This window comes from Cynocephalus volans, chromosome 13 (genome assembly GCF_027409185.1).
Source record: "Cynocephalus volans isolate mCynVol1 chromosome 13, mCynVol1.pri, whole genome shotgun sequence".
Lineage (NCBI taxonomy): Eukaryota > Metazoa > Chordata > Mammalia > Dermoptera > Cynocephalidae > Cynocephalus > Cynocephalus volans.
In genome coordinates this window covers 46,238,024-46,251,012 of record NC_084472.1, presented here as the reverse complement: position 1 = coordinate 46,251,012, position 12,989 = coordinate 46,238,024, and the positions used below count along the sequence as shown (strand labels likewise).

General features: G+C 41.4%; 1 protein-coding gene and 1 pseudogene across 4 annotated transcripts in view; both read right to left on the bottom strand.

Moving 5' to 3' along the window:
- The window catches only part of ME2 (malic enzyme 2), a 74,315-nt gene extending 73,618 nt beyond the window's left edge, over positions 1 to 697 (bottom strand). For 3 of the 4 annotated variants that reach the window (XR_010021479.1, XM_063076798.1, XM_063076800.1), the window contains exon 1: positions 157 to 330. The gene's annotated coding sequence lies outside the window, so the exon portion shown is untranslated. Of the gene's footprint in view, positions 1 to 156; positions 331 to 638 lie in introns of those variants that run through there. The other variant, XM_063076799.1, reaches the window with a different exon arrangement.
- Positions 698 to 11,515: 10,818 nt separating this feature from the next.
- Positions 11,516 to 11,995, bottom strand: LOC134362185 (adenylate kinase isoenzyme 6-like; annotated as a pseudogene).
- Between the last annotated feature and the right edge of the window lie 994 nt (positions 11,996 to 12,989).

Below are 12,989 nucleotides of genomic sequence, written 5' to 3'. Positions count from 1 at the left end.
ACCCAGCGCACATCCGCCAGGCGGAGGCGGGCGGCGTGGCCGTGCTCGGCGCCGTGGCCGGGTCGGAGAAGGCCGGCGCCCGCTCGCCTCCCGCAGCCTCCGCCGGGGCCCCGCCGTGCCGGGGCTCCCGCAGCTGCGCGCCGCGCCGAGCCTTACCGGACGTCTCGCCCCGCGACAGGTGGTGCTGCGATGCAGAGGCCGCGGCCCTGCCGCCCACCCGGGCGATGCTCAGCTCCTGCGCCGCGCGGCCCGCCCCACCTCCCGGCTTGCCGGAGTCGGCGCCACCTCCGGCTCGTTCTGGCTGGGGCTGCCCAGCAAGCGCCGAGGTAGCCAGACAGCGGCGCAGTGAGGACCGGGAGCCGGGAGCCGGCCGGCGCGGTCCCACGTGTGGGGACGGACGGACGCGCGGACCAATCGGCGCCAGGAAGCCAGCGGAGGGGTGGGGCTCCGCCTGCAGGCTTAGCGGCCGGCGCTCGGGTTCCCGCCCGCAGCGCCTTCCTCCGTCCGGTCCCTTGAGGCTACTTTCTTAAAGCCGGATGCGCGCCGTGCGAACCGATTCCGAGGAAGTGAGAAGGGAGTGCAGAGGTGGGGGAGCTCGGAGATACACCGGTCCCTGAAAGAAGCCGGGGTTGACTTACCGCGGACCCCGCGCCCACCGCCGTCCCTGGGGCGGCGGCGGTCTTCGCAGCGGGTTCGCCCGGGCAGAGGCTCTGCGCAGGCGCGGGCGGGAGCCGGGGCGTCGGCGGGTACCGCTCTCCCAGGCCGCGGAGGGGAGAGGAAGTTGGGCGCCTGGGTCCATCTTGGGCGACCCTTGGCGGGGGGGGACAGAGAGGGAGAAAGGAGGAGAGATTTAAGAGCTGGATGCGGGCCTGGAGAATGGAAAGGAAGAAGAAGGAAGACCCAGGAAATAGAGGTTGCCGCACTTTAGGGATGCTGTACGTTTCTGAGCTATAGGAATCGCTCTTCTGCAAAACTCTTTGCCACTCTCCACGGCCTCTGGCACAGTTATTGGCTCGCAGGGAATTTACTAATCATCCCTGCCGTCACAATCACTATAAATAGATGTTTAATGTTCTCTCAGAAAAGCACTGGAACACTAAATGGTCATGCCCTTGAAGGCAGCAGGGACCTTCTTACATCTGTACCAAGCCGGGGTTATGATATTGGAGGATATTTCTTCACTCTTATTTCAGAAAATATTATCATCAAAAATTCTTTACTGTAATTGAGTTTCTTTTTTCTTAAAACAAGGTATGGTAATAATTTTAAAAAGGTAAAGAATCAAAAAGACAAAGCAGGTGGAATAAGAAAATTAAAAGTGATGGACTTGTAGGAAAGAGAAAATTGAGCAGAAGTAGAGAAAAGTGCATTGTTCCCAACTAAACTCTTTGACATTTACGTAAAATCTGGAGCAACCATGCCACTCTGAGCATTGAACAGTGGAGCACGTGAGGGAATGCTGCAGTTCTATGATAACCCATAGGTGTGGCTACTCCATAACCTCTGCAGTAAAAGAGACGCTATAAATAAGCATGACCTAACCTAACCTGCTTGCCAGAAACTCTCAAGATGCAGCAAGACAAATGAGGAAAACTTCAAAAACCACAAGTGTCTTTATAAATGATTGCTTAATAGGGGTGAATTTCTTTGTTTTGAAATGACAGTTTGTTCTACATTAAAATATTCCCTCGTTGAAGGATTGTAGAGAGTTTTCATGGATGAAACTTACTTTGATTAAATTGAGGTCAATTCATTCCTTATTAAATGAAATATCTGCTAATGTCAAGGAGGTAGACATTGCCGTTTGGCTGTTCTACTCTGACTTACAGATTGCTTCTCCTTAGTCCCTTCTGGTTATTGGTCAAAGTCATTCAGATGAAAAAACAAACTGATTTTCTACTTCAAAATACAATACTTCACCTTTGGTCACCAAAATATGTGTGTTTCTACCCATCAACAACCAATTCTCCACACCAACTGGGAATCCTGTAATTTAACTCAGTTCTGACACTCTACCTGGAGATAACAACAGACCCCACAGGTTGAGGGTTCAGTTTCACAAGACCACCCCCACCCCCACCCAGTTTAGATACCAATTGCAAGCGCCAGGTTGCCACCACCCCTCCCGTGAGTTTGATTAATTTGCTAGGGTGGTTCACACTTGGTTTACGTTCGCTGGTTTATTTTAAACGATGTTGTAAAGGATACAGATGAACAGCCAACTGGAAGAGATGCATGAGGCAAGGTATGTGGGAAGAGGTGTGGAGCGTCCATGCCCTGTCTGGGCACGCCACCCGCCAGGTACCTCCATGCATTCAGCAACCAGGAAGCTTTCCGAACCACATCCTTTTGGGGTTTTATGGAGGCTTCGTTACATAGGTATGACTGATTACATTATTGGTCATTGGTGATCAATTCAACCTTCAGCTAGAGGTGAGGGGGGGTCGGATGGAGCTGCAAGTTTCACCCTTCTAATCACATGGTTGATTTCCTTGACAACCAGCCCCTGTCCTCAGGCTATCCAAGAGGACACCAAGAGTTGTCTTGTTACAACAAAAGATGCTCCTATCACCCAAGAAATTCCAAGGGATTTGGGAATTCTGTGTCAGGAGCTGGTGATGAAGACCAAATATTAGAATAAAAGATTCTCCTCACTTTCCTATCCATAAGGGTTTTTAGGAGCTCTATCTCAGACACTGGGCAGAGACCAAATACAGTCACGTCACTTAACAACAGGAATACATTGTTAAGTGAGTTCATGGTTGTGTGAACATCATTAAGTGCACTTACACAAACTTAGATATAGCCTATTACACACCTGGGCCATACGGCATAGCCTCTTGCTTCTACATGAGTAATGGGTTGCCCTATGACATTACGATGGCTAAGATGTCATTAGGTAATAGGAATTTTTCAGCTCCATTATAATCTTATGGGACCACCCTAGTATTTGTGCTCCACTGTTGACCGAAACATTATGCGGTCCAAGACTGTATATATTTCTTCTTACGTTACAATATCACAGGCTTCCCATCCAATACGGTGATATGTGGCTATTGAGCACTTGAATGTGGCTCGTTTAAATTGAAATGCACAAATCCATTTGAAATGGATTTGAGGACAGTGTGAAAAAAGAATGTAAAATATCTCAATTTTTAAAATGTTGATCACATGTAGAAATATTCGAATATTTTGGGTCAAATGAAATATATGATTAAAGTTAGTTTTGTCTCTTTCTTTTTACTTTTTAAATGTGGCTACAGAAAATTTAAAATTACATATGTAGCTCTCATTTGTGGCTTGCATTGTATTTCAGTGCTGGCCTAAGGGAACCCTGCTAGAATAACACACATGGAAGCTGCTGGGTGGGGCTTCCAGAAAGGCTTTTTTAAAGAACAGACTCAATTGGCATGTGCCTTTGGCTTTTTTGCTCCGTCCCACTTATACTTGCCAGAAACATTTGGTGGGTTGGCACCATCATTGGGCCATAAGATGACAAGTAAGAGGATAAAAGCCTACATTCTAAGGGAATCATGGGGACAGGAGAGCCTGGCTTTCTCTTCTCTGATGCACACACATGCATACTGGAAAAGTTAACATAGCAACCTAACATGTTCCTTTCATGTAACAGGTACTCAGTAACGTATTACATATATTATATTGGGGATCTGAACAATGAAAGAGTAGGAAAAAAGACATATAATTGGAAAATATGAGTAATTATTAACAGAGACATAATGCCTGAAATCTACTAAAGTTTCCTTCTGCTGTTTTCTACAAGTAAGAATCACACTGAAGGTTTTAACTCCAGGGTTAAATATAGTGGTTAGGGTTGTCTGGTTAGCTCAGTTGGTTAGAGCATGGTACTGATAATGCCAAGGTCCAGGGTTCAATCCTTGTTTCAGCCAACAACAAGATTAGAATTTGTCCTTGAGTTATGAGAGTGATTTGTGTGTGTGTGTGTGTGTGTGTGTGTGGTTGGCTGATACAGGGATTGAATCCTGAACCTTGGTGCTTGGTGTTATCAGCACCACGCACTAACCAACTGAGTAACCAGCCAGCCTACAAGCCTACAAGTTCTAATCTTACCTCCTCAGTGGGCCCTTGTGTAACAGTATGTAAGTGCACACTGGAATCATCTGCGAGCTTAAAAAAAACCGATGTCTACCCTATACAAATTAAATAAGAATCTTTTGATTCAGGACTTCAACACCCATGTTTCCTAATAGTTTCATGTATTTATATTTTACATAGTTATAAACTCCGTGAGAGTAGGGATTTATAAAAATTATTTCTTTCTGTATTCCTCTTAACTCCTCCCATATGATGAACTCTTGATTAAATAAGAACATGTGGTTTATCTGGGCAGGTGAAACTGAGTCAGAAACTCTGGGGTTGGGACCCAGTAATCTTCGTTTTAACAAGCCCTCCACATGATTCGAATATATGCTCAAGTTTAAGAACCACTGTCTGATACCATGCATTGATCGAGATATCTTCAGACTGTAATTTTTTTTCTGTGTGAAATTTCCTGCTGAGAAGAGCTGATTGGGAAACAGGAATGAAAAAGACACAATATTTGCCCTCAAGGAGTCTACATTATAATATGGAGACAAAACATTTACTTACTGTTTGTGAGCATGGGATTGAGGTTATGTTTAACTCGATGTGACCACAGTTGTCTTTCCACAATGTCAAGCTTTATTGAATCACACGAACTCAATTCATAGTGCACTGCAAACTATTTACTGAGTACTATGCATTTCACCTAGTAATGTGGCAGAGCACACAGACATCTCAAAAAACAGGAATCAATACACTTCAAACAAAGGAAAATCAAGTAATAAGAAAGCAAATGAGAGGGAGTAAACTCAGTCAATTGAAGGCTAGGCAGCAGTCCATGGAAGGGGATAACAAACCAGTCATTTGGCTGGAGGTCCAGATAGTTTACATCTTGCTAGGCAGAGTCTGCAGAGGAGTCCTCTTATGTTCAAGGGCTCAGGCTGAGTGTCTGTGGGAGCGGGGTAGTTAGCCTGCCGATCCATGGTCTGTCTGGAAGGTAGATTTGGTGGATCGGTACAGAAGAGTGGAGGTCCATGAGTCAAACAAGAGTTGGCTGTGTGTTGTGACACCAGCAGTTCCTCTTTATATATGCAGGTTGTAGCTTATCTTTCTTGCCATAAGTTGTTTGTTTCATTGATTTGCATAAGCAAGCAGGCATGTTTGGTTATTCCCCAATTGCACTATCCGGTAAACACTTTAAACTTGTAAACATCAAAATGGAGTTACGTGTGCTAAGTTGGTCTTACTCTATACACTCATATAAGTATAGTAAAAAGCAGTATGTTTTTAAATATTTACAGGTAAGTGGTACGATTATGATGTCTTGTATTTGCTCTAGGAAAAAAATGAGGATAGATGAAATAGGATTGTTAAGGTTTGATAACGTCTTTGTGGGAGTTAATTATACTACATTTTCTATTTTTATGTTTAATTGAACATTTCATTATAAAAATATTTTTTAAAAAGGCAGTATGTGACGAATAAGCTCAAAGTGCTGTGGTAGTTCAAAGAAAGCGATCACTTCTTAAACTTGAATTACCTCAGGATACTTTGTGAAGACCATGTCATCAGAGTGATACTTAAGCAGAAAAGTTCCTTAGGGCTGGCCGGTTGACTCAGTTGGTTAGAGCACAGCCTTATAACACCAAGGGCACAGGAGTACTGACCAGCCACACACACACACACACACACACACACACACACACACACACACACACACACACACACACACACACACACACACACACACACACACACACATTGTCATAAGGCTATCTGTAGTCTTTATTTCCCCAACATAATGTAAATATTCATATATTTCTCTTCAGAAATACGAATGTGTTTACGAGGCCCTGCCCCAGATCTCACTGTGGGTGTTATATCACATACAGTATCTGCTCCTTTATAATGTTTTCCTGAATCCAAAAGTTTCTCAATTCTGGAGCCCAGCTGGCTCCAAAGGCTTCATTCATTTGTATGATCAAAGGAACAACCCTTCTTATGATACTAGAAATTAGGAAGAGGCAGGTGAAGTCCTTGATTTCAATTTTGCTGGGCTGAAGCAGATACTTTATTACTTAAGTAGTGCTTACTATAATGCTTAAAAAGCTAAATTTATTGTGAATGAGAAGCAACCATTATGGCATTTTATTTGTTGCTGTGAGCACAGAAATGCTGATATAATGAGTTATAGGAACTTAGCCTTTAAGAAAATGTCTGTGATGATAGAAGTCAATACAGTGGTTATCTTTTCAGGGGGGGTTGGCTGAAAGAGACATAAGGATATGTCTGGGGGCTGAAAACATTCTATATCTCAGTCTGGGTGATGGCTACACAGGTGTATACATGTGTAAAAATTCATCATGCTTGATATTTATGTACTTTACACACCTCACTGCAGGAATTTTATATATACTTCAGTAAATACATAAAATTGACAGTTTGCATTTTGCATTGGAGTAAGTGCCCCCTGGTACTCTGTTGTGGATCCAGTGTCTTCTTTATGGGTTTTCTTTTCGATGTCCTACCCTGGAACCTCCAAGAAAAAGGAAGGGGAACATTCTTGGCACGTTCTTGGTTTCCCAGAATGTAGCTCACTAGGCCTTGTCAGAGTTGCCAAAATAGCCTTGCAGACAATACAAACAATGCTGAGCCCAGAAAGAAGACATACGCTCTTCTTGGAAAAAGAATGGATTACAAGACAGGATCAGGTAAAACAAGGTACCAAGGCCCAAATCAGTGGGAAACCAGGAGGAAATAGGTGTAGGGTTTGGCCACTAAACAAAGGAAGGTGTGGATGTGGATCAGTTTGTGTGAGTTCTGTACTCTTTGGTGTTGAGGCTGATATTTCGTGTTTTGTCTTCAGTTTGGACTGTTCACCTGTGAAGTAGGAGAAGCATGAACGGTGCAAGCTGCTGGTGTGGACCTGGCTGTAAGACTCCTCATTTGACAGAATGTAAAGTAGTATGTTTGCCAGTTATCTCAAGATCTGCACATATTTGCCAGCTTTTCTCAAAATTAAAGAAAGTTGCTTTTAAAAAATTTTGCATTTTGCCATGAAAATAGAGCAGCTTTATTTCATCCAAACACTACAATGTGTCTCCTTGAGAAAAATCAATATTATTGAGGTTTCAGAGAATTATGAAAGGTCATTCTCTTTGTAATGAGAGTATACATAAGTAATATCATAACTTTTAGGTTGACACATTATCTGTAACAAAAGCAGATAGATTGTGCTAATCGCGTCTTTAGATTTACACAACTCCATCTGCCTTATAATAGAAAATACTAAGAATGAATGTTTACTGTGCCACTAGGAATTACCCTGTAGTAAATTAGGATCATTAAAAATGCAAATACTTTGAAAATACAAGAGGAAGTAAACACAAATGCTAGACCCTGCAGAAACAAACCTCCTGTCAGTCTAGTCTGGAAGTGAGACATAAAAGCATTTGGTGTAGGTAAGTACTGTAATTAAGAAACAATAACATTTTCCCAAAATACAAGGAAGTGCTAATGGTGGCAATTACCACCACCATTAAAAAAGTACTAAAAATTCTTTATGTGATTAGAATAAATATAACTTTTCAGTCTGTCTAAAGAGTAAACTGATACCATACTAAGCAGTATCATCTTTAACAAAATATTTTAAGGTAAGTCCTAGAAATTTCTGTGAAGAACACAGAAGTTAACATTATAGGCTTATTAACAATAATAGAATGTTTATTCCTTAAGGAAAAATAACACTTTGTTGTTTATGGATCATAGTGTACTATACTTGATTTTTGTCCTAAAACTTATTAAGGTAACCTAGTGGGAGTCAAGCAAAAATTGACTAGCATCATGGCATTGTGGAAATACCCTCTTTCTTTTATAAAAGTGATTCAATCTTGCTCAGGCTTCCCCTAAAATCTTCCTGAGCCATAGGCTAATAGATATTACTTATTCCAGATCCTCATCCTGGCCCCATCATTATCTCTAAGTTCTTAGGAAAGGACACCAGGAACAGCAGCCCTGGCATCACCAGAGAGCTTGTTAGAAAAACGTACTCCAGATTCACTGAATCAGAATCTGCGCTGTAACAACATGCCCAGGTGGTTCATGCACATTAACATTTGCAAAGCATGGAGAACCTTTGAAGTTCTAGATTCTGTGAACTCACACTGCTGTGAATAGATTTCTATTTCTAGATATGGGAGAATGAGAAGCCCATGATACTTTCTTGACCATCAAGATGTTCCTGCACCCAGACACGCAGTTGTTCGTTTCCTTCCCATACTGAGAATTATGCTTAAGCCATGAGCAGTACAATTTTACTGTTCATTCACTGGATGTGTAGTAATGAACTAGGCACCGGGTAGAAAATTTGCACCAAATAGGATGGATGCAAAGTCTCTGGATGATGTATGGGAAAAAAAACCAAGGAATTTTTAATCATCCAAATAGTGTTCCTGGTATATTGAACATAACTCTACATAAACGTCTTTAAATAGAACCTGCAATCTTCTTAGACTACGTAAGTTTGAAAAGCTACCTCTGAGATTCTATCTCTTGGAGGCAGTACAGGGACATTTTTCTATAAAGTGTTCAAGATTCCTCTGGCCAAGAGAGCAACTACAAATGATTTAGTAATTTAAGGGCACCAAAATGGATAAATTGAGATTTATTACCCAATATCTTTTCCTATTAAGCAACACATGATGGGTTCTTTGGTATGTGGGATATCAGAACCCTAAAAACAGGTTTGACATTGTTATGTTGAATATTTCATATATTTTACATCAAGAAGATGTGGTCTAACCACAAAAGAAATTTACCGGGTGTGCCTTCCTGCCCAATACTTTTTGACTTTAGACTTGCTTATATTCTGAAATGCTTTCTGAAGCAAATTACTTCCCTTACCAAGCTGTAATCCTGTGCTGGGAATTGTTCCAGATGTTCTTCCTATGGCTAGTGGTTACCTCAGGAACGTCTGGGGGACCCCAGGACTTCCCTGGAGGTTTGACTCAATTCCGATGGTTTACATTGGGACTTGGTCATCTTGAGCTCTGCACCAGCCCCAGCAATTAACTGGGAGCATTCTGGACTAACAGGCATCCAAACGGAAGTAGAATATCTTTCTTTCCTTACACTTGAAACAAAAGTATATTTAAATTGCACAGAAAAACATGGACTAAATGATTATTCCTAAATAACATTACTTTGCAAAAAGTATTTCTAGATTACAACTTATTAAGGCCACCTAATGATGCAATAGAATCTGTTGTTCACATCTTTGTGCCTGCAACTAAGTGTGATGAACAATAAATTTTATTCATAAAGTGCCAGATCAGGGTTTTTTGACCATTTTTGTGTGATGGACACCATTGGCAGTCTGGTTAAGCCTACAGACTCCTCAGAATGGTTTCTTAAATGCATAAAACAAAATATTTAGAGTAACTGTAGAGTCTAATTACAATGAAATAAAGTTACCCAAATAATTTTTAACCCTCAAATTTGTGGTATAATAATATGTGTTACTTTATAATGCATTAAATAAAGATCTAATGATGGGTCTAATAAATAATAATGAAATTTCAAAGTATCTGCAACAACTGTAAGGTGATACGAAAAATCTGTAATTTCTGGTAATCCTAATATCCTATTTGTTTGTTGCCTATATTCATCATTGAAGAAAATGTTAAATTTCAGTAAGAAATTAGTAAAAATAAATATATTTTTCCCAGTCTAAGGTCATACACTAACTGTGGTTAAGAACTCTGTAGTAAGCTATCCTTTTTTTTCCCCCATCGGGCTAGCTGGTGCAGGGATCAAAATCCTTGACCTTGTTGTTATAACACCACGTTCTAACCAACTGATCTAGGATATCAGTTTTTATCTAAATTCAGCTAAGAACCCTGTTTTACCTGTTAGCAATTTATGAGTCCAACTTGTGATACTGGAAAACTTTCCTGTAGCAATTTCTTTTGTCAGATCTCCAATTTCAAGGTTATGTGGAAACATTCTCTTCAAAAGGTCTTTTCTGACTTTCAGTAAACTCTATTCAATTTATTGAGCTCTAACGTGGGGTAGTGTTACCTGGGCTTTCCAGTTATTGGGTGAATTATAACCCAAATGTAGTTTTGACTGATTAACATTGCAGAGGTTGCTTTTAAATTGAAAATTGGGCAAATTTCCCAGCCTCCAAGGTTTATAATTTAGGAAACTGTCTTAATTATCTTCTGTTCCTCCTTAACAGAAATTCGTTCACATCTCTCCTGTGCCAGGGCACTCGTTGTTAGACATGTCAAGGAAGTAATTTATTACTGGCATACTATTAGAGTACTTGCTGTAGAATGCATTTTGGAAACCTTCCACAGAGAATTTTTAAAAGCAGTTTAAAACTTTTTCTTGGTAGAAAAATAGATTTAACTTCTTTTGTAAATAATTATTTGTTTATATTTTCATATTTCATTTGCAGTCTCTGAGTAGGCAGGGGAAGCAACAATAATCCTTGTGTAAGGTTGGAAAAGGAACGAAATTTTATTTCAAGACAGCTGTGAAAATAATATTCAAAAAGCATTATGCCGACAGTGAGAAAAGGGAAATTAAACTGTTCTCTGATCACAGACCTCATGACTACCCCCATTCTGTACTTATTAGGGCAGAAAGGAGAAGTGAGAAGAAAATATGAGAAAGAGAACATTCTGGAGCTCATTTCACTCTATCCAAATGGGGGAGCTTGACTCGGCCCAATACTGCCTCGCCATTTCAACAAACAGCCTACAGCCTACGAAATCAGTCCCTTCTGCATCTCAGACAATTTGGCTTCTGTTGCCACGACTTGATTAAAAGTGTGCAAAAGCCCCTCCTTTTTGGTGAAATTCAAACCTTTTCTCAGTCCTCAACTTCCTTAATCTATGAGCAAAATTTGGTCCAACTGATCGTCCCTTCCTTCTCAAAATGCTTCCTGTGGCTTCCCTGGCACAGTGCTCTTCCCAGTCTCTAGCCCTCCTTTGCCAGCTCCTCCTGCTGCAGAGGGTGACTTGCAGGGCCTTGTGGTTAAATAATTTAGTCTTTGTCTTAAAAACAGAGGCCAATCATCCTACAATTTTTTCTTTATCTTTAGTTTTATTTTAAGAGATCATCTGCATTTTCTTTTGTAACAAATTTAAAAGATATCCACCCGTTTGGTCAGCTTTATTTATTCTTTAGCAATTAGACAATGACACTTTTACTTTCAATCCTTAATAATATTGTATTCATTATATTTGAGAATACTTAGCTTTCTCATGGAGAAAAAGAAACCCAGGAATAAACCTTTACACTATCCACCTGCTAGTCCCACAACACAATTTTAACTTAAAAAGTTTTACTGATACTTGGACAATTTCTAACATGTGGGCAGAGAAATATCAACAAGAGTGATCGTAAAGTGTCCAGTCTTATATGTCAAGATCCACTTGATCTATTGTTACATCCATTTCAAGATCTGATTTATATTATCTTCTAGCTCTTCTGGCTTATTGCTGGGGAGCCAATGCACAGTTTCTTCCTTGTGGAATGCTATGGATTCTTCATAAAGAACTTGAAAAATCTCATATTGAGTATTATCTTTTAGTTTCTTCTCACTGTAACCCCTTGTTTCAAGTCTTTTGCATAAAACACTATTATCTGTTTTCAGCATAAAAACTATATGAAACCAGTGTTCAGGGAAGAAATCATAACCATGGTAATCAATAATAACTCCACCTTCTCTCATTGGGTTATCTAACTCATCAACTACTAAAATGGAACAATCGTGTTATTCATCATGGCCATCATACAACTGCCCTTCTCGAGCTAAGTCACCCACATTAATGTATTTCAGTCCTGATCTTGACTCAAGTTATTTGCCTAGTGTGTTTTTTCCAACCCTTGGTGTACAGGTGAGCAGAATGCCCAGAAGCAACATGGTCTTCAGTGTAATGGCTCCGATGTACCCTGTGTACTAGCCATCCCACTAGTCAAATGGGTAGTTGACTAGATCAAGTTTCCATTCAGAAAAGGTCAGTCTGGGGCTGGCCAGTTAGCTCAGTTGGTTAGAGCATGGTGCCAATGATGCCAAGGTCCAGGGTTTGATCCCTGTACCAGCCAGCTGCCACCCCCCCCCCCAAAAAAAACACCCAAAACAGAAACAAAAGAACAGATCAGTCTGGCTACAGGGGAATGATGGATTGGAGAGGGGGAAGGAGCCAATGAGGAACTAAGCTGTGGCAATCCTGTAGATGAGAGCTAAGGGTGGGGCTTGGTCTTGGATGAGGGCAATAGAGTGGGGAGAAGTGGAGGATTTGAGAAATGCATAGGAAGGAGAAACTATAGGGTCTGGTGATTGGATGGTGGGGGTGAGGGAGAAGTGTAGATAGAAAACCTCGTAGGAAAAGCTGCTTTCATAAGAAGGTAGAGAACAATGGTCTGGAAGTGCTGGGATGTTGCATGGGTGGGGGCAGCGGTGTGTGGTCAGTCAGCAGGACTGTGCTATCAGAGAGTCCAGCCCAGCTGGGGCTGTGGCCATGTTGAGAAACATCCTGGAGACTAGTGTCTGCAGGGTTGGAGATACCACTGCGTTTTTTGCCACTTGTCACACCTCATGACTCTAGTATCCTCTGTCTGAGTGTTGGGGAAGATCTCCTGGGAGCATCTGATCTGAGTTTTAAAAGATGAGTAGGGTTAGCTGAGGGGCATTTGGGGGAGGGAAGGTTTTCCTGACAGAGGGGACAGCATGTGAGGACAGTTTAGCTGAAGCAATTCAGAATTGCTGGAGCAGGGGACAGGATAGGGAGGCAAGAGGTGATGCTGGAGAAGAGGTGAGGGCCAGATGAGAGGACAATAGGGAGCTACCGAAAGATTTTAAGTGAAGAAGTGGCATGACTATTTTTGGATTTTGGACTGATCACTTGGGCAGCTGT